This window comes from Delphinus delphis, chromosome 2 (assembly GCF_949987515.2).
Source record: "Delphinus delphis chromosome 2, mDelDel1.2, whole genome shotgun sequence".
Lineage (NCBI taxonomy): Eukaryota > Metazoa > Chordata > Mammalia > Artiodactyla > Delphinidae > Delphinus > Delphinus delphis.
The window spans coordinates 3,929,654-3,949,370 of record NC_082684.1 but is presented as its reverse complement, the minus strand read 5'-3'; the positions used below and the strand labels follow the sequence as shown (position 1 = coordinate 3,949,370).

At 44.4% G+C, this 19,717-nt stretch overlaps 1 protein-coding gene across 7 annotated transcripts in view; it reads left to right on the top strand.

The window, feature by feature from the left end:
- PPP2R5C (protein phosphatase 2 regulatory subunit B'gamma) overlaps positions 1-19,717 on the top strand; it is a 132,604-nt gene that overhangs the window by 39,987 nt on the left and 72,900 nt on the right. The gene's annotated exons all lie outside the window — the stretch shown is intronic.

Genomic DNA, 19,717 nt, shown 5'->3' with positions numbered 1-19,717 from the left:
CATCTCCTCTGTATGTCCAGTGCTGAGAGTCCCCACCCCAGAGGAATGGATGGTTTAGTGGGAGACCCACACAGGGGCCCTGGTGCAGGAGGGGCACAGGAAGAGCTGACTCTGGGCAGGTGCTAGGACAGAGAGCAGGGGCTGATGTAATCGTGATGCTGGGAAGGGGAGGGGGCAACACTGAGGCTTACCACCAACTCAGGGTGCATTTAGAGAAGAAGGGTCTTCCGCACAGAGGTAAAGTCACCAGCCCAAGGTCACTCAGCCTGTAAGTGGTAGGGCCAGAGTCCAAACCAAGGCAGTTACACAAACCAAGGCAGTTGTTTTGTTTTGTTTAGACTCTTTTAAAAAAAAATTTTTTTTGTTTTATTTTAAAAATAGAAATTTTGGCTGTTTGTAGAACCTTTTGCCACAGGATTACAATAGCGGGTTTTTCCCCAGTGTCTTATCAACATCCGTGCGTTTCAGTGGCCTCTGGTATATGACAGTTTTTGTGCCTAGGGTCCATTTCTTCATTCATTTTACAAATATTTGTCAAGTCGCTACCACCACGTGCCAAGCAGGAACCTAATTCGGAATATGAAGCAAGCCCTGTGGCCCAGCTTTCAGAGTTTACAGTCCCCTGGGTGGTGGGGCAGTCAAGTGAACAAATCAATCAATACGATCACTAAACTGATGAGTAGTCCCAGTCGGTTTGATATTTGTCTCCTATTACATAGTCTAAAGTTTGCAGTTAATATAGTGAATTAGCATATCCTAAAAAGTCCAAGTGTGACAGGAACATGTTGCTGAAAAGTCTAAACTTTTCTGTCTGTAGAAGGAGAAGGCGTCACCTGGAGGAACTTGATGGCTGTAAATTTAGCTTGATGACTTAAATCCTGTACTTCCAGGGCTGTCCGAGAGAACTGCCTGCGATGGTGGGAATGTCCTCTGTGCTGTCCACTACAGTGGCCCCTGGTCACATGTGACTGTTGAGCCCTTAAAACGTGGCTACTGCAACTGAGAAACTGAATTTTTAATTTTACTTCATTTTAGTTATTTTAAATTTAAATAGACATGTGTCTAGTGGCTGCTGTATTGGACAGCACAGTTCTAGACTGGGATCGAGAGACTTTTTCAGAAAAGGCTGGAAAGTAAATATTTTTGGCTGAGAAAGCAGCCATAGATAGGCATGACTGTGTTCCAGTAGAGCTTTATTTACAAAAGCAGGTGGCTGGCCAGATTTGGCCCGTGGGACATAGTTTGCCCACCCCTGTTCTAGACTATTCCTTGAATTGTAATTGCCTGTTAAGTATAGTAAAATATATTTCACTTCCAGAGCCAGGTTTAAGGCAAGAATAGCCAAGCCAAAAAAGATGTTAATGGCCAGAGAGGAAGAGAGCGACCTCCATCCTGTGCCAGCTGGCTTTTACTCTGGCCTCAAGCAAGTTGTTAACTGCTCCGATCTTGTAGTCGGTTGGTGAGTCCTGTCTCTGAAAGACTGAGGAGTAACCTCGGCCTGGTGGGGAGCTGGAGAGCAAACTATTCTCTGTGTAAACCCATTTTTCCTGGGGAATGGAAGTCTGATTATAGAAGAGTTTGTTTTCTCACAAGTATTCCTGAGTCACCAATTCAATGAAAGTCTTTACCTTTCCAAAAAAATTTAGAAAAGAACGAGCAGGGGGCAGTGTAGGGTGTCAAACCCGAAGGCTTCCTTTCCCGCTGCAGCCCATCTGATGACTTAGCCAGCGCTGCTAAGCACACCTGTGCACATGCACGTGCACTTGCACGCGGGTTCCCAGGTGTGGGACACTCCTGCGTGATTAAAGTCAGTGAATGTTGTGAGGATGGATGCCTAGCACTGTCCTCGTTCCCAGAACTAGGAAGGAAAAATGTCATTGACGACCAAAAACAAAGACCCCTCAAGAGCTCAAACCAGTGATGCTTTCTCTCCGAATAGTGTATCAGTCCAACTCCAGGTGTTTGCTGCACTAACATCTGTGTGGTGTGTAGCTGTCACTGTCTATGAGGCAGCTTTTTAGAAGTACACCTTTAAAGCTCCCTGGAATGAGCCTGTGTGAAGTTGTTTTCTCTTGTCATTCCTGCCAGTGAGGAAGGAAACCAGAGTAACAAATAACTCTCTGGGGGGTGCATGTCTGTGTTAAAGCCTGCACAACTTTTGTTAATTAGTCTTCCCGGAACTGATCATGACTCCTGCCTTGCAGCAAAAGCTAAACTCCTAGAATTTTTTCATTAAAAGATGTTAATTGTGTGGAAGAATGAGACAAAAGTAAAGAAGCAAGGTTAGTAGTCAAGAAAAGGGTGTGTGTTTTTGAATCTAGGGAAGGACCGTGTCTTCGAAGGCACAGAGGTTTGGGGTACACCCTGCTCCATTTCCACACATCAGGTAGCACTGCAAGGTGGTTCTCCTCCTATCCGACGGCGGCCTGCCAGATGTGATGCGCTTTTGTGAACACTGCCCGACTTGTTCCTCCCAGCATTCTTGCCCGGGAGGTCGGCCGGACGCATCCTAGTCACTCCTCCCCAAGGTTACCAGGCTGTAAGGCCAAGTCCAGGGCCCCTGCCCCTGTGTCAGCTACATGTCCCCAAGCCGCTGCTGGTGGCCGTCCCAGAAGGAAAGGCAGCCACATATGTCATCTTCTGGTATTATCTTTTTGACCTTTTTTGGAGACCCAGCTAAAGCTGGCCTGCAGTCTTTGGGGAGGCTCTGGATTTCCAGGTGATAAGATGAGACAAAGCACCCTTCTGTCAGCCCAGCTCCTGGCCATGCAGAGCATCCCAGACCAGAGGCCGGAGCAAGGGGCCGGTGCAGGCAAGACCTCTGTCACCCACATCTGCTTCCAGACAAGGCCCACCTCACCTCCTCTTCCCTGTCAGATGGGAAAAGTACCACCAAGGATGCGGAGAACTCCAAAACTGGGGTAGTTTCTCTCACTAATGTACTCAAGGAAAAATCTTTCTTATTAATCTTGGAAAGACGTGGCTAAAGTGCACAAGGACAAACTACTACAGCAAGAAAAGTCTGGTTTTGTTTCAGGCCCTTGAATTATTCATAAATCAAAAACCCCTCTAGTTAAAAAGAAAAGCTAAAGAGATGTAACAGTCAAATATAGTGAGTGAATCTGTATCAGATCTTTGTTCTAAAAACAAAACAAAGTAAAATCAAGCCTGCAGAAGACATTGGCCGAGTGCAGAGCGATGTGGGACGCTATGGAATTACTGTTAGTTTTAAAGGGATTGTGATCTGTAGGCACTGTCCTCATTCTTAGGAATTGCAGACGGAGGTATTTAGGGGTGAAGTATCATGATCTCTGTAACTTATTTCAAATAACAAGGAGAAAAATAAATGTAAAGCAAATATGCTAATATGTGAACAATTGGTGAATCTGGGGAAGTGGTTATACAGGTGTACACGTTGAATACAAGTATTCAGCTTCTGTGTAGGTTTAAACTTTTCCATAATGTTTGGGAGAAATGTCTTTAAAATGTTCTGCTTTAGAAAAAATGTGCAAAGGACATGTAATTACTTAGAAATTGTTTCCTAAATAGTGAGCAGTGGTCTTTTATATTCAAGTTTTGGCTTTTCCTGTGTTTTTCCTTTTACTCCATTGCTGACAAATTAGTGGCCAGTGAAATAATCAGGCGGTGAAATAATCAGGCGGGGGCTTGGTCATCCCAGGTGGGGTGAGGTTGAGACCCTGTAGCCCAGTGCCTTATTGGTGGCCTCCTGCAGCCAGCACGGTCCCCTTGTTGCTAACTTGTAGTGGCTGCACAGACAGCTGCACCATCTTACCGAACGGTGTTTTGGGGACATACACCTTTTTTTGATGTTTATTGGCATTTTTATTGGACTTTTAAAGCATAACAGTTTAACGGCACGCTCTTAGGTAAAAGCAAGGTTCCCTCTGAACTTGAGAGGCAGGGTGCTTAGTGGTTAAGGGCAGGGGGTCTGAAGCCACAAGGCTGGGGTCGGATCCCTGCTCCCACCCCACCACTGGTTAGCTGAGCTGTCTTGGGCAGGCTAACTCACTTCTCTGCTTGGAAATGGGAATGAAATGGGGATAAAAGGACCTACCTCTCTGTATTTTTATGAGGGTTAGTTAAATGAGTGCATACACATAAAACGCTTAAAATGGTGCCGGAGTGTTGTAAGACTATGGGAAGTGTTAGTGGTTGCTGTGGTTATCGTCTCTTTTCTAGGTCACTGTGGTAATTCAGAGCCCAGCATCTTAACCACAACTTATTTTATTTTTCCGCTGCTGTATTACCTGTATTTGTTCATCTTGAAGCTTATCTGTCTCTGTCTCTGTCTGTTCTCTCCCTCTCCCATTTACCAAGCCTCTCTTCTTGCAATTTGCTTGTCATTTCACCACCTGGAAGAAATCAGTATCATTGATGATCCTGGAGTGTGCACTGTGTTCTGCTTGTAGACTGTGTGTAAAATTACCTAGTAAGGTGATCCAAAGTCTCTCTAGTCAGAGTGTACTTACTGACCCCCTTTCAGACTTTTCACTCTCAGGGATCTAGTCTGTTAATAAGAAATCAGCATTTAATACATTCCTCTCCTCACCCCATTTTTAACTCTTTTGAAGAAAAGTGTTTTAGCATAAGATTCATAAGGAATTCTGCTTTTAGAAGTTAGAGATTTTATCTGTGATTAGTCCCACATCGGGTGACTTCACTTGTCATTTCCCCTTAGTTGTATTTAAATGCAGATGTTGCTTTCTGATGCTTTAGCAACTGGACTTCCAAAAGTTTACTGTCAAATTGTCAAATCCCACTACATTAAACTCCTGAATTCCTTTTTTGTGTTGGGATTTTTAAATGAAGATATTATTTGGTGGGACTTCCCCGGCGGTCCAGTGGTTAAGGCTCTGCGCTTCCAATGCAGGGGGCACGGGTTTGATCCCTGGTCAGGGAACTAAGCTCCCACATGCTGCACGGTGTGGCCAAAAAAAAAAAAAAAAAAAAAAAAAGATAGTATTTGAACTAAGTGGGATCCAGACTATAACCTTATACCTTATTGCTTCAAGTTTTAATATTGTGGTATTTTTAATAGAGCTTGAGCTGTTTCACCTGTTTGATTAGGTTTTCCAGTCTCTGCTTTGTCGTTGATGTGTGTGAACTTCGTGTATTACATTTGGATTTTTATCTGCTGGTTGTGTTATTCACCAGCAATGTGTTCTAATTATGGTATTTTGACTTATAAAGTTATGAAAATAGTAATGTTTCACTCTAGGGAGCAAGCCTAGTTTTCCTAAATTGCTGGTCCTTTATTCTTGGTAGACTTCAAGGAGGAAGAAATGGGGCGGGGGTGGTCTGTGTATGTTTGCATTTGTAGATCATTTTGATACATACACAACTAGAAGTTGTTTTTTTCACCTTCAGGTAGTAGGCCGGGCTTCTCTAGGGGTGGTATATGGTAACCTTGTTTTCACAACTCTGAAGCTGTGACGATATCCTCAGCATTTCCATAGGGCAGTGTTTGTAGGTGTGGTCATTGGGCCCCTGGAGTCCCTGAGATACTTCCAAGGGATCTGCAAGGTCAAAACTGTCTTTCCAAGACTGCGAAGGCCTTTTTTGCCTCTTTCACCGTGTGGCCGTTCGCCCTGATGGTGCAAAGCCAGTGGTGGGTAGAAGAGCTCCTTGCTTGGAGTACGCAGTGGTGTCCAGCTAGAAACCAGCGTGTGCTCCACCACGCCACACCAGTCGGACCTAAGACTATCCTTGATGAAGCATGAAACGTTAGGGTTGGTAAATCTCAGCCCTTGCAAACACACCTTTTAATAACATTTTGTGGATGATGTGCAGAGTTCACACAGAGCCCTCGGGCACACTGCAGTACGGTGGCAGTCTCTAGGAGCACTGCACGGTCGTGTGAGTTGCAGACTGAGCTAGCCACTTTCTTCAGGAACATCATTTTTATTCAATACTTGAAAGAACAAACGACAGACAGATTGGGTTAGTAAGACCTGAATATTTGACGTTTGCTTTCTCGAAAAGGAATGAAGGAAGCCTGTCAATTCAAGGGAAACAGCAGTGACACTATTTGTTGCCCATGATAAAATTCAGACTTGCAAGCAAAAATTTGAATTTTGGAAAACGTGTATCCGCCAGCATGAACCTGACAGCTCCTGGTGCTGACGGCTCCTGGTGATAGTAACAAACAGGGCTTCTTGATGTGAACGGTGGAAGATCTGCATGACTGCATGCCATCACATTCAGTAATGCTGCAAACATGCATGGGCAGGAGACACATTGAAATTGCAGGACACATCTCAGGGTTTGAGGCCACTGAAACATCCATCAATATGGTTCCAGATTCCATGGTGCAACTAATCTTTAAGAAACTACCACTTATTGAATGTTAGCATAGAATCAAAGAAGAATATCGACAATTTTTTTTAAAAGCCATTGAAATACCTCCCGTTTTCAACTAAACATGTCTGTGAAGGCTGGGCTTCTTTTCATATACTTCAAGCAAAATACCATATCAAACAGATTGAATACAGAAGCAGAAATGCAGGTCTACCTGTCTTTTAAGCAAGGCTTTAAAGAAATAGGCAGAAATGTAAAACAGTGTCATTCTTCCTGCTGTTTTTTTAATGAAGTTATCCTCAAAATGATATTTATGTTAGCACGAAATGAGTCCATTCCTCTCATCTTAAATGAATTAATAAGTAAATGTTTTAAACATTCTCTAATCTGGTCATTATCAGTAGGTAGAACCCACGTGACCTAAGCTCTTCAGGGTCCTCCAGACTTTTTTAGAGGACATGATCCTGACACCAAAAAAACTGAAGACCCTTGGCCTAGGAGAGCTCTCTAGCATGAGCGGGATGTGACCCTGACCCTGTTTTTTACCAAGCCTCTGTATTTTTTCTCTTCCTACCTCAAAAAAAAACTTCCCAGATTAACTAGTCAGCTAGTAATGTAAACAGGTCTCTCAGGCCACAGTGGGAGGTGATAACTCCACCCAGCGTGTGGGCAGTGGAGTCACCCCAGGACCCGGGGCCTCTCTTTTGGCCTTAGTCAGCTTCCATTTATCTTTTTAATCTTTTAAAAAAATCCATATGTGAATATAGCCACTTTGAAAATTTTTTTTAATTACGAATAAAACTAAAATTCTCCCTAGCTTTATCCCCAGAATCAGCCTCCTACCTTTCCTGGCATCTCAGAGCAAATTGTTTGGAGTTTGCTGTATATCATTCCACATCTCTGTCTGTGTGTGCGTATTTTCACATTAAATAATGTAAATATGGATTTATTTATTCACTGAAAGTATACAGTATTTTTTTTTTCCTTTTTTTTTTTTTTTGACACGCAGTGTTCCCGGACCAGGGATTGAATCCAGGCCCTCGGCAGTGAAAGCACAGAGTCCTAACCACTGGACCGCCAGGGAATTCCCTGGTTTTTTATTTCTTAAGAAAAAAAGTTGACATGATAGCAGTTTTAGAAAACTAAACTTCTTACAAGGTCTTAGCATCTTGATAGTTTTCTAAAATAATTGATGATGTTCAGAGCTAGTGTTACGTTGTATTATCCTGAATTGGTACTATGTATACATACATTACATAAACTCTTAAGTGTGGTCTTCCGCGTCTTCCTGCTAATTTGCTTTAAACTCTCTTGGTGGACATCTGGGAGGAGGCAGGAGCTAGAGGAGCACCTGCCCCGTGCCTGGACCATCCCAGGGACCATCGCAGACACTTAATGCCCACAGCTGGATGGGAAAGAAGCTCTGTGCTCGTTCTACAGACATCAAAAACGAATGTCCACGAGCAGACCTGACCAGATAGTGAGCGACAAGGCCTGAAGAAACCATGCACTGTTTGACTAGAACTTGGACCACTTCTGCCACACCAAGCTGCAGGACATGTGGACAGTTCTGTGTGCTTGAGGCCTGGTCCCGGGGAGACATCTCACTTGAGAGAACATGGATGACCCTTCTTCCCTGCTGTTTAGAATATTTTACTAGACTTTGAAAACATTGGGATTTTGTCAATTTAGCGACCCCCCCCCCTCCCCTTCCCAAATTAGATCTAATCGTACCAGAATCGAGCTAGCGGACTCAAGGCGAAGGCCTAACAGTGTCGCTTACCGGGTCACTGGTGTCCTTGACTGTCTCCATACCTTCCTGAGTCTGCGAATGCATTATATTTTAAAATGCGTTTGATTAAATTACTTATTTTCAAGGGAATTGAAAGAAAGGAGCTTAGATTCAAATTCCAGCCTGCTGTCCCTGAGGACAAAAGTACAGGATAAGAATGAGCAGATTCCTCCTTTTCTCTTATCCTTAGTTAAGAGAAATGCTATGCTGGTAGAAAACTTGAGTGACTGTCCAATGAGTGAGGGTTTTTTTTAAGACTTTAATAAATTCAGATACTTTTTTTCTTTGCAATAAAGTCACAAATGACATTATATTGAAGAGGTGTTATTAATCTTAAACAAAGGTTAACTTAAGTTTACACTTTAAGCCAAAGTTAAACTTGTGATGTCCTGAAATGTTTTGCTTGTCTTCTTCCTCTCTGCCTACTTCTTCCTCTTAAGCACTCCTTTCTTATTTTGTCTCATTTATTCTCCAGAGGAGGCCATCAGATATTTAAACTGACCTTTTCTAAGGCATGTAAACTTTCTTGGGTTGACTTTTCTTATTCAAATAGTACAGTATCAGTGCATATGAATTCTGGATTTTTCACTTCTAAGTGTTGTGCATCAGTTCAATGTAAACTTTCAAAATTTTAACCTTGAATTTTTGTGTTTAATTTGGTATGCGTTGCAATTATCAGTATCCAATTAAATAAACGTAGACCGCCCTGCCTACGTAGATTAGGAAAATGTCTTTTGGGGGGTATGCGTGTGCATGTGCACGCACATGTGTTTCTGTAAAGCCAAATACCAACTTATAAAAAACAGTTCAATCTCCAGTCTTGTTGTTTAGTATATAGGCTTAATCCTTTGCTTATTTGAGCCTTTCCTCTATTTTAAAAAAGGAGGAGAGCCTTTAAGTGAAATGTAAGCTAAACTTGGAGCCCCTAAAATAATTTTTAAAACTGTACATCATGTTAAAAATATAAAGGGGAGTTTAAGAAGCATATTTGGTGAAGTGTTCTTCGTCAGGAAACAGGGACTTATCAGCCAGTTAATAGCCTTGACTGTGACATCCAAAGTAACTGAAAACACGCTGCCCAGGTAAATATTTATACCAGTTAGGAGTGTGCAGAAATGAGGCACAGCAGCCCAAGAGCCAATGCAGCTCAGGCGCCTGCCATCCCTGTGTGCTTCCTTGCATACTGTCTGGTACACCAAGCATTACCGTAATGCATTTCTTCCAGAGTTTTTCAAAATTGTGTGGCCTTAAGAGAGATTGTTTAGGAAGACCGGTTTCCTCGGAGCAGTTTGGTCCTCCCCGTCTGCAGCATGGCCGAATAGCCAAAGGAGGGTGGAGACGCTTGTCTGTCATTAGCGCCCAGGAACCTTTTTCATCTTCAGACCTCCTTGCAGGTGTTCATTAACCATCCTATTTCCTATGAGACAGCAAACAGGTATTATTAGTCCTATTTTTACGGCTGTGGAAGCCAAGGCAGAGAGGTTCCCGGACTTGCCTAAGGTCAGAAGGAAGAGCTCTTGGGTTTTCTGACTCACAACTCCGGGCTCACACCTCTCTGGATGTGCACAGGGCTGCTCTCACAGGCTCCTTTATCACAGAGATCTAGCCACGCAGTACTTTCTGCTCTCAGTTTTTCACAGCGGTGTAGAGTGCAGTGCAGCTGAAACCAGGTTAGTTGATCTTATGGTGTCATCTAGAAAAACAGGAGATGCAGATTCTGGGTCATGAAGGTAAGGCTGTACCTTGGGGGTTTGTGGGTACGGATGAAATTAAGTCAGTGGGGCCTAAAAGTGCACCCACTTGCCCCTTAGCGTAGCCTGGAAACTCCCGTTGAAGAAACATGGACTCGGGGACTGCTTTCCACTTCGTTTAAGGAACTTGTACATCCTGAAAGATTTACATTGAAGCTGCATTTTCAGCATAGCTAATGAGTATTTCAGTGCTGAACATAAACTTAGTACTGGTAAAGATTCCTCATGAGTAATTCTTTGAATTTAGAACAAAGTGAGATATATTGTTCTATTGGTAGTAATAGAATTTGGAGCTTTTGGGCTGTAAGGAGGAGAGACATTCTTTATCTGAAAACTGGCTGTTTTAGTTTAGGCATTTGTCCGAGGGGAGACAGTAGTAAAGACAACTACTTCTTGATGATGTATACAACTGAGGGGATGTTTACATTGTAGTTTATAAAAAGCCTGTGAACTCATGTTCCTGATTTTCATAAAGCCCTACGATACTCCGTGTGTGTGCTCTTGTTGACTTCAGTGTTGGTAGCATAGCCGCGCTGCATCCTTCGTTGTGCCACATAAGGTTAAAAGTAAGACCAAAATTTTTAGTTAACTGAGTTTGCTTCAAAGGGAAGGAAAACTTTATGGAATATACCTAACAGAAAGGAGAACAAAATTTAGCTTTGACCTTTTGCCTTACGGCCACCTAAAGCTTTGTCTCATTCCCTTGACAAATATTTGTAAATCACCACCTTGGTGGTTGGCACTGTGCTGGGCGCTGAAGGTGATGTCTGTGCACCTTCAGACTGGCACCAAGGAGGAGGGAGCGGGCCTGGGGGCGGGGGCAGGCCTCCCAAGAGAAGCAATACTTGATAAGCTCACTGGTGGTCCCCGGTTCAGCGCACTGGGGAGTGTGTTGTGAATGGAGTGTGGCAATGTGGTGAGAGAAATGCTGGGAAAGGGTTTATGTCAAGTAAGTAGCGTCTCTTTGTGGACTGATGAGTGGAGTACGCGTCAGCGAGCAGTGGATGAGGAGGCCACTGCAGAGTGTGCCGCCCCCGCTGGTCCTCGCGCAGGGAGGGAGGGCCAGGCTACTTCTGTTACGGCTCCACGGTGAACCTCAAAGACAGGCGGGAAACTAAAAGTGATACCTTTGTTGGGGGGACGCCAGGGTTTTCACCGTGCGTGTGTGTGTGTGCGTGCGCGCGTGTGTATTTGAACCCCATAAACATAATACCTATTCAAAAACGTAAAAGAGAGGCAGAGCATTAAGAGTAGAGAGCATATGTGATTATTGACCTTCACGGTCAGAATCAGAGGGTGCTGTCTTTCTATGTTTCTGTGCTGTGCTCTTAGTTAACTGGCTAGAACACAGTATGGAAAGGCCACGATCATGGATTTGGATTTGAGACGTGACCAGAGGTTACCTTTGCCGGTCCTTGCCCAGCCTGTTTACGTGCACACCCTCACTCGTGAGGGCAGCAGAGCATGGAATGCAGGAGGATCACGCAACTCAGTCACCCTCCACACCCCAACCAGGGCCTCACTCAGATCATCTGGTTCTGATTGAACTGACCTTTCATTGTTGTGTTTCATTTTGTTGAATGAACCAGTTTTGCTGTGCTTCAGGTATTGTCACTCTGCGGTCAGCCCTCTTTCTTTCTTGTGTGTGAATGGTAAGGCTGCCAAAGCCAGATCTGCTGCAGACCCGAATTTCAGCGTCGTCTTCAGCAGGGTGTGTTTTCAGAAATTTCCAGGGCAGGAGGGGGAATTTAAGAAGGAAGTTGGGGAAGGTGAGGCCGAATGGCTTTGGGTTTCCTGGTGGCACAAGTGGAGGCCTCTGCAGAAGGTTGAGGGGCAGCGGTGACCTGGGACGTGTGAAGGGTGAGAGGGAGCTGACCGGACTGGTGAAGTGTGCTGCGGCCTGCAGGGCGCAGTCAAAGGTGGCAATCGTGATCATGATCCCTTAGTAGAGAGATGCTTTGCAAACACTTTTTCCAAGTCTGTGGGTTGTCTTTTCACTTTCTTGATGGTACTGTTTGCAGCAAAGAGTTTTTAACTTGGATGAAGTCCAGTTTATCTAATTTGTCTTTTGTTGCTTGTGTTTTTTGGTCTCTTATTTAAGAAATCATTGCCTAATCCAAAGATTTGCTATGTTTTCTTCTAAGGGTTTTATCATCTTATCTTAGCTCTTACATTTGGTCTCTGATCTATTTTGAGTTAGTTTTTGTATATGCTGTTAGGTAAGGGTCCACCTTTATTCTTTTGAATGTGGCTATTCAGTTTTCCCAGCACCATTTGTTGAAAAGACTGTTCTTTCCCCATTGAATGGACTTGGCGTGCTTGTTGAAAATCAATGGACCGTAAATGTGAGGGTTTATTTCTGGGCTCTATTCTGTTCCATTGGTCTGTATGTCTGTACCACAGTCTTGATTACTGTAGCTTCATTGGAAGTTTTAAAATCAGGAAGTGGGAGTCCTCCAGCTTTGTTCTTCTTTTTCAAAATTGTTTTGTGTTCAGGATTCCTTGCATTTCCATGTAAATTTTAGGACAGTTTGTCAGCGCTCCTGGCCTCTCTCAGTAGCCTTGTCTGGGCTAGAATCGGTTAGATCAGGACAGTGCAGTTCACACTCTGCCTGGCAGTTCCTCTGACTGAGGGAGAACCGGCTGTTGTTGGAAGTCTGGGGCCATGGGCCTGATATGGTCTAGTAAGAACCCCCAAAATGTTTAAGTTTCTGAAGTCTTGGGTTTTGTCACAGAAAGCTATTTGAATTTTGTATTCTGTTTCATAATTAATACTGTTTAATTTAAAGATGTTTAACATGATTTAATTGCTTTGTAAAACTGATATTCCAGGAAGGGTATCGTGTCTACCCCGTAATAAACATGCACCGCCCCCCTCGCACATGCCCAGACCGCATGCCCCAGTTTAAAAGGCCGAGTTGGGGGAAACCCGCCCATTAGAGCTTTTGTGTTTGTAAAGGTTGTTTCTTTGACCGTCTGCTGTCTAACCTCGCCAGACCCAGACCCCAGGCTGGCATCCGTCCACCTGGGTGAAGTGGAATTACCTGATTGTCAGTGTGTCGGTGTCTCTTGCAAAGCTGCCATCCTTTTCTGTTGATTCTTGAGGTGGATTTAGACCTGGTCAGTCTTGGCCATCAAAAAGATTCCTACAGGATGAAACCCGTTTCATTCCCTAAGTTATCATTTTTTGGAAGATCAAGTTCTTGGCCAGGAGTGCACTACGTAGTTTATCTAGGTTCAGATGTGCCGAAGGTGACAGCCCAGGATCAGTCATTTCCAAATGCCTGCGCTGCTCTGGGGCAAGGCTTTTACCTGTCCAGGCAGAAATAAAGATGATATAGTGTGTGTCTCTCATAAAGCTAAGTTTATTCAACTTACAGGTCTATCTATTCTAGGATTGTCTTTTTTGGTATTAAAATATCTTTTATGATTTGTTTAAATGTTCCTATTTGTCAGTTAGGGTGGTAAGCCAATGTCAGTCTTTTAAGATTCCTTGTGAAATTTTACTGGTCTGTGAAATCTGAACCCCAGAACATCATTTTAAGCCACAAATCCCAGATTTGTACCTTGTTTACATTTGGAATTACCACATAATAATTCAGACAATTTATGTAACTTAAAAGTCCATTTTCTATTTCCCTTATATGAAATGTCCAGAACAGGCAGATCCGTAGAGACGGAAAGCAGATTGGTGGTTGCCAGGGGCCGGGGGAAGAGAGACTGGGGGGGGACTATTTAAAGGGCGCGTGTGTTCTTCTAGGGTGATGAAAAAGTCTTGAAACTAGAGAAAGGGGTTAATTGCACAACATTGTGAACGCACTAAATGCTACTGAACTATGCACTTTAACATTGTTAATTGTAGGTTTTGTGTGAATTTCTCCTCAACTTTTTTAAAGCCATTTTATTCAATGTTGTAATTATATATGAGCCGGAAGGTGGGAGGGGGGTGTATCAGGTTATATGAATCCGGGTGAGCACAGGATATATGCTTACACACACAGGTATATATTATTAATTTGTATCTCTAAGCATAATCCTTAGAAGCTCACTAGGTAGACAGACTTTCTGCTTTGGAACAGCAGAAAGGTTCGTGTTGATACTCCACTGAAACGCGAAGGTGTTCTTTATTCTCACCTCACAAACGATCCACATTCTCCAGCTTTTTGCAACCTTTCACCCTGGAAAGTTGAAGTTTTGAAATCACCTTCAGGAGAAATTGGAATAAAGTTCCTCTTGATGCTCTGTCTGGTGGCTCTGTCTTAGTGTTTACTGGGACGCCAGCCACCAGGCTGGAGGCAGTTGGCAGTGTTCTGTCCTGTAACCCTTGAAAGGGGACCGTGATTTGTCCTCCCCTGCCCCCAAAAGAGAATGGAGGGAAGGGAAAGACCCTACATTATTTTTAAGTGAGAAGAACCCTTATTATAAATTCTGAGTACAGCGTAGTAGTTGTTGTTGTTTTTTAGACTTTCTCTCCTTGATCGTTCCAGAAGGAAACGCACAGGAGGGAAACTCTGGGTTAGGGCCCCGCCTGGACTAGGGGTTCTGGGGCAATCTGAACGCTCACCACTGTTCAGGTTCCTTAGTTTCCTGAAGTAATTGAGCTTGTCACCTTGCCTTCATTTAAAATACTGATTGTGCTTTACTTTTAACAGTTTCAAGATCTCATAATAAATAGTCCACGAAGGTGGATTTGTTTTAAGGAAGGCGATTTTCCACCTAACTTTGACTTTATGTTTGTAAATGTTTTGAGTTTTGTCGGTGTTTAAATGGTTTTCCGTGCGTCAACCCTGACCGCAGAGGGACAGTCCCAAGCACGCTGGTCACATGGAGGAGGAATTCACACATGGCTCCACCACCGTCACCGCCAGCCCCCCACCCTGTCACCCTTTCATGTTGCCTTCCAGTTGTGTTTCCCCACGAGCTGCTAGCCGCTCAGTCCCACTTTGTTGCTTGGCGGTTGTCGTCGGTGTTGTTTTTTGCTTTGCGGCATTGAAATTGTAATTGAAACTGAACACTGATGTAGCGTCCATGGTGACGAAAAAGAGAAGTTTCGGAAGCCGTTGCTGTTTTGTCCTCTGCTGCCACAGCTGATCGCTCAGCGTTCTGGCCTCGTAAGAACTAGAACTGAAATTAGGGCATGCATGGTGTTATCTAAACCTCAGATTCTGTGAGTATCATTTTGTAAAAAGAGTAGCATTTTTGTAATGAAAACATCTGCTTTGTGCAGGCCTATCGGCAAGGCAGAAGATCTTAATTAGATAGCGTCCTGACTCAATGGAAACCTGAAGTGTGACCCCTAAAAATGCCAGCTGCTCTTCCACTCATTCTCCAAGGCTCCGAAGGGTGTTGTCCATAGGAGAGAGAAAATGTCTAAATCCATTAATTCAGGTTTGTGTTACCAACTCATATTCTACCACCCCTGTAACATTTTACACCAGTGAAATCTTCAGTTGTCACAAGTGGAGCTGCATAGGATTTATGAACTGTACATTGCTTCCTCAAAATGAGAGCAGGGTTTCACTGAAACTAAGGAAGGGCGATCTACCTCAGAACTGTAAACAAATTCTCAGTTGTGACTTTGAAGGTTCTGACCTGATTTGGTCCTGCTTTGAGGCTGACGACAGCTGAGGGTTAGCCCAGATCAGCGTAAATCAGAGCAGCCAAAAAGTCACCGGAGCTCGGGCTTCTGATGGGACGCCCCTGAAGGGAATGCTGTGCAGGCTCTGTGTGTGCGAAGCCTATGTCCGATGAAATGGATCACTTCTAGCAAAAGGTACTTAGTTGAAGTTTAACATAACTCTATTATTCTATTAAAAGAGACACACGTTTTCTGTCGAGTTAGGTCAAATTATAGCTCTTCTATCAGATACTTGAGTTTAAAGGTATAAATGGGTAATTCAAGTCCATAAAGCAAGGAACACAAAGATAAGCAAGAGGCTCTGCCCTCAGGGAGTTTGTGGTCTGAGCATAATTAGAAGTAAACATCTGCTGGGGAAGCGCAAATGAAAGCAGCCCTAGAGCTGCATGGGGCTGCAGGAAGAGAGGATGATGAGGTGCCAAGGGTGCATCTGCCAGCCGGCTGGGCTTTCCGCAGCCGGGATGGGCTGGGAGTGTGAGGGCGACCTGGCAGAGCAAAGCGCGGGAAGGTGAAGAAATGCAGGGGTGCAGGTGCAGGGGTCAGGGTTGGACACGTAGCTGTACTGGGGCCTTCTTGTAAATGTGTTCGCCCAGCACACGTTTCTGAGCACTTTTGTGTCATACCTGTCATACCAGGTGAGGAATACAAAGGTAAACGATCCAGGTGCATACAACTGCAAAGCCCTGTGGTAGGGCGGTAGTGGCAGCTCTCCAGGGTGTGAGCAGCCCGCAGGAAGGGCACCTTGCTCAGCTTTGGTGGTGTTTGTCTTGTTTGTTTTACCACAAATGAAATAGGAGCCTTCTTGTTGGTGTCTATGATAGGTTAATGTATAAGACGTGCTTGCATGTTTATATAAGACATTTTATTGTTTAAATTTTGGCTACTTCCAAAGAAGAATTTGATAAGGCCTAAAACATTAGAACATGTGCAACAGTATATTAAAGAAAAAAAGTTATTAAAAGACAGTTTGGAGGGCCAGTTCAACCTTTGAATGGAGCTATGTAACAGTTTCAGAAAAAAATTTATGCTACTGATGGCCCAATGGGCATAGCATCTTTTTTTTCTTTTTTTTTTTTTTTTTTTGTGGCACGCGGGCCTCTCACTGTTGCGGCCTCTCCCGTTGCGGAGCACAGGCTCCGGACACGCAGGCTCAGCGGCCATGGCTCACGGGCCCAGCCGCTCCGCGGCATGCGGGATCCTCCTGGACCGGGGCACAAACCAGTGTCCCCTGCATCGGTAGGCAGACTCTCAACCACTGCGCCACCAGGGAAGCCCCGATAGCATCTTTTTAAGCTTCCTTCTAGTTTGTGTTGCTAAAACCAATGCAAAATGCACAAAGGAAGGTGCTTACCTTCCTGTTTGATTTGTGAGGTGGGACATGCCCACCTTATTGTAGTCATTTCCTTAAATAAATAGAAGAATTCGTCTGTTACTTACCCTGGTTAAAGTTGGGTTTAATTTGTCTGAAGACATTCTTATTTTAGCAGCAATATTATGATGTAGATTTGAAGGCAAAACCTAAAAGAACTCATTGATTGCCTGGGATAGATGGAGAGATTCTAACACCGGGTTCCTAAATAAGTCTTTTATTTATAGAACCAAAGACTGGAAGGGGGTCAGCAGAGGCTGAGAGGAACTGATCCCTCGGTAAGAATGTATGATAGGGCTTGAATGATCTTGCTTCTCATTCAGGACCGTAGAGGGTGACTCCAAAGCATGCATCTTGCTGGGTGCTAAGAGTCAGCATAGAAGACTGTGAGCCAGCCGAGAGAGGGTTTCTGTGTTGTTCTTCATGCGGTGGGTAGCCCAGGATGCCTCCAAGTATGGTCGGTATGCACTGCTGGTGGCACAAGAGACGATTTTGAGTGAACATTATTTTAAAAGTTAATACATTGATGAATATAAAAATATGTAATTAGCATGTCAGAGCCACAATTTCTTGGATTATTGTTGCTTAGGACAGGGCTTAGAAAAAAGGGTGTGTCCATTTAAATAAAAACACCAAGTAAACGGTAGCACGACTGTGCACGCATGTGGCAGGTATTGAGGAGGTGTTTGTGAACGCCTGAAGCACAGAAACCCTGGGATGGGCCCACCGAGTTCATTCCAAGAAGACTGTTCCAAAGAGCCCCCCAGTCTCCCGTTTGGTTCCAAACACAGCAGCCCCAGTGGAGCTGGACTTGGAGCCTGAAAGGTCTGGGTTCCGGCAGCCCTCGGGGAAGGGCACAGCGGCACAGCTCACAGCTGTCTGTCCACTTCCGGCCGCACTCTGGCCTTCCCTGCCCTCTTCCTCCACCTCCTAGCCTCACTGTCACTGCCTCTTTGTGCCCTCATTCACCGGGTAATTTCTCTGCATCTCTCTAAGCCTTTGCTCAGTGGTATAGCTCAAGTGAGTTACTTAACCTCCTGAGTAACTTTCCTCATTTGAAAATTGGGACTAGTGACATTTCTCAGTGGTGGGATAGTTGTGGGTACTCAATGAGAAGAGGGTGTGAGCGCCTGGCACAGAGTCTGGAACGTACTAAAACCCGTCGTGTTAGCAGCCACGGTGAGTAGTTCTGCCCGGTTCTTCCCTTGTTTCCAAATTCATATCCCAACTACTGAAAGCTGATTATTGGTACTTCACTTTTCAGGGGAAGAGCTTTGACTTGGCCAAAACGTTTCCCTGGGATCAAGTTGTTTACTCTTGGCCCAGGCTGCCTGGGAGTGGGGTCTGGGTGTTAGAGAAACCTGCAGCCTGGGTCTGCCCCTGTGGCCGACAGTGGGCCTGCGCTGGGGTCTTCATTAGCCGGAGAGGCACTCAGCCCTGCTGGCGCCGAGGAGTCTTGGCCAGCTTGGTCTGACTGGAGCAGATGTTTTAAGAAGATGGGGTTACTGCAGGTCAGCGAGGAGATTCCTGGACTCTCGAAGTTTGGCACAAGTTGTTACAGGATCAGAAAGCTGCCTAAAAAGACTAATTTAATTATGTGGCGTGATAATCCTTCAGAAACTACCACCGTGGGTAACTAATCTTAAATTTTGTGTTCATTCCTGGCTCTGATCATCTAGCCCAAGGGACCCCTCCCTTATGTTCATTTGGTTTATTTTGAGAGGACACAGTGTGATGGAGTGAGAGGACCTGAGTTTGAGTTCCATCTCTCCTAGCTAACCATCAGGGCGACTGACTCTTCCAAAACGGATTTCTCACCAAATTGCCATAGGGGTCACGCAGCAAGATGTTTGTAAATACACTGTTGGAAACATCAAAGTACTATAAATACGTTTTTGTTTTGAATTTTCTCTCTAATGTGGCTCAGAGTGCTTTGGTTTTGACTTCTCATCTGCATCGAATCCAAAGTTTAAAATGGTCTGTTCCTCTGATTGACCAAATATGGTCCAGTCAGGACGGTTGTGTCACATGCAAAGGGTCACCTTGTCCGCCTGGCCAGAGTGCAGCGACTGACATAGCCCCCAGAAGCCTGTCTGTGGGACGGGAAAGCCCTTGTCTCCGTCCAGCCTTCCTCATCTCTGTGCTCAGGCCGTGGAGGTTGTGTGTGAGGTTAGAAACGGTGACAGAGGTACTGAGGCCAGTTTCAGGAGGAAGTGGTCTTTCCAATCTGGGCCCAAAATAGTCTTCTCAAAAAAGGAGAAGAAGAAAGATCATGACATTAAGTTAAATGTCACTTGATTAGGCATCTAAGTGCGGCTGTTGACGTCCCACAGGCCACCAGTAATTAATCTGAGAAAGTATTTCCCTCTCAAGTTGAGGTGGTGGTTCTAGTAGAAATTCTTTTCCCAGACTCACTGTCTCGTAGGTGAAACTTCAGAGCCCCATTGCCCGTCCTGGCATCCAGGTCTCTTAAAACTGTGAGGTCATATAATGCATGCTTAATGCCCAAGCTGCTGTCAAGTTGCTTAGGGGCATTTATACAAAGGATTTATGCATTAAGATACCAATTTGGTCTTATCGGGAATCTGGTTGGAGATTAGAGCAGTGACTCTCTATTATATGCTGGGAAAAATCAGAAATTAACCCTCTAATACCCTCTCCTCTCCCAAAAAGCCATGAGAAAAAGTCCTCAAATTTTGGAAATTCACTTTCTTAAATACAGCTCACTTGTGAGCACATGATAAAAAAGCCTCAGAGGAAGATTAGAAAGTCTGGCAGGGTTTTCTATTTTGCTTGCCTTTCTTGCCAGAGTCCTGGAGAAGGATTTTACTTTTAGGAGTGTGTTCAAA